We start from the raw sequence: 2,500 nt of genomic DNA, 5'->3' as shown, positions 1-2,500 counted from the left end.
CAAATGCGCCACCAAATTCGCCGCCCGAATGGCAGCAAATTGCTTAATAAGATCAAAGAGAGAGAGAGGGAATGGGGATATCCCTCTCAAGTACATAATGGACAGTGCCCCTGTCCCGGCAAACCTTGTACGTAGCTTCCCTGACTTCGGACAGAGCTGCATATACGAGACTGAAGTCGGTTGGACGAATTCAATCTCTCGAGGGGGCGGGGTCATCGACTCCTCAATACAGTTACAGGGGGAGAAGTTGCCAGGCTTTTCCACCAGCAAGAGGAGACATAGTTGGGCAGCCAATCAGCTTTGATCGAGAACCTGCTTAACAGCACGCTCATTGCATTAGTGGAGACTTGCCACTTGTCCAACATGTACCAGTTGTGGTAAAGAGCCCATAACCGCAAAGCATCTAGTTGAACGGTGTGTTGTGACGAAGCTTCCAGGTGGGTTTGCGTCAGGGCACGAGTGCGGTATGGAATTTGCTGATTGGGTCGATCGTCATAACATTGTAGTGTGACCACAATTAGAAGCCACTGCTATTATGATGGTGCCAAGTTATTTCAATTACCTAACCTTTTTCAAGACGTTCCTGCTTTCGATTTTAAAAGGACAAAGTTTTTTTTGCGGGTAATTACCATACTTCCCGTTTTCTTCCATGTAGGCTGAGACCCATTTTGTCACTTTCAGTTACAATCTTATCTACCAAATCGTTACGTCTTCTCTTCTACAAGGGTTGTCTAATCTGCATATCTAATGTCGTTATTGTTTGTCCATTGACCTTTATTCCTGGCATATGCATTATAATGAAGGGAAGGAGGCGAATGGACGAGTGGTTGAGGCATTGCATTGTGACCGGAAGGTCCCAGGTTCGAATCCCGCTTCGGGCTCTATTGTTTTCTTTTCCTCGGGCAAGATTAATAACCCAAAATTTACTCACTTTAGGACAACAAGGGTGATCCCTGTTGACATCAAACGTTTTGATGGATTATCTTTATTCCTCCATGGATTGCCTTGGCGACGGCATCAAATATCCCTACCATCTACCATCACTACTGTTGACAATACCTCAAAAACAATAACCATTGCCACAAACTCTACCAACACTTTTATAACCATCACCATCACCATCACAATCATATCACTACCAACCCATAATCACCACCACCATTACACCACCACCACCACCATCACCATCACCATCACAATAATTACTATCACCAACACTATATCAACCACAACCACTGTCACAACCACTAATAAATGACAAACAATGAGACTCATATATTAAATTTTGAAAAAAAATTTATTATTAAATTTCATGACAAATAAATACATATAAATTGAAAAGTACCGGCGTTCTCTCTCTCTCTCTCTCTCTCTCTCTCTCTCTCTCTCTCTCTCTCTCTCTCTCTCTCTCTCTCTCTCTCCAGACACTTACACACACATACACACACACACACACACACACACACATATATATATATATATATATATATATATATATATATATATATATTCTCTCTCTCTCTCTCTCTCCAGACACTTACACACACATACACACACACACACACCACACACACACATATATATATATATATATATATTATATATATATATATATATATATGTGTGTGTGTGTGTGTGTGTATGTGTGTGTAAGTGTCTGGAGAGAGAGAGAGAGAGAGAGAGAGAGAGAGAGAGAGAGAGAGAGAGAGAGAGAGAGAGAGAGAGAGAGAGAGAGAGAACGCCGGTATTTTTCAATTTATAAGTATTTAATTGTCATGAAATTTAATAATAAAGTTGTTTTCAAAATTTAATAAATGAGTCTCATTGTTTGTCATTTATTAGTATATATGTGGAAGCATTACGACCTTGAAATTGCGTTGTTTGTATAAGCTCTCAAATCACTGAATAGATAGTAACCGCATTTTAAAAAAAACATGTTCTGTATGTAGAGGAAAGTGCTAACGACCCATTATTCAAATTCAGCATTTGGTGTATTTTAATAATAAAATAATAAGAATTTAGTTCGAATCACCTTCATGCTTTATCATCAGCTTGTGTTTTTCACTACTAAACTTCCACTCTCTTTGGTTCTTTCTTTCTCTGTATCATACCCATTTCAATGTTTCCCAGTACGTCCATTCTTCTCTCTCTCTCTCTCTCTCTCTCTCTCTCTCTCTCTCTCTCTCTCTCTCACACACACACACACACACACACACACAAACACACAGAAATATAGAAATAAAATAATTGATTCAGGCAAATTCACCTCAAGAAGACAGAGATTAATTTTGAAAGCGCCAGTAAAAAATGAACACAATGTTTTATATGTAGCTATTTTATATTATATTACATCACATTTCATAACTTCATTAACAGTTGTACCATGTTCTACATAGATAAAACACTCTTTACTTGTATCTGTAATAACTCGTTGGGTCCAAATTTCCGATTGGTTCGGCAGGACATCCTTGGAAATTTTCTGTAGTGAGGTCACGCGTTT

This window comes from Berghia stephanieae, chromosome 1 (genome assembly GCF_034508935.2).
Source record: "Berghia stephanieae isolate SIO BIC M18660-M18661 chromosome 1, UCSD_Bste_1.3, whole genome shotgun sequence".
Lineage (NCBI taxonomy): Eukaryota > Metazoa > Mollusca > Gastropoda > Nudibranchia > Aeolidiidae > Berghia > Berghia stephanieae.
The sequence above is the reverse complement of the archived record's forward strand: the minus strand, read 5'-3'. Positions refer to the sequence as shown.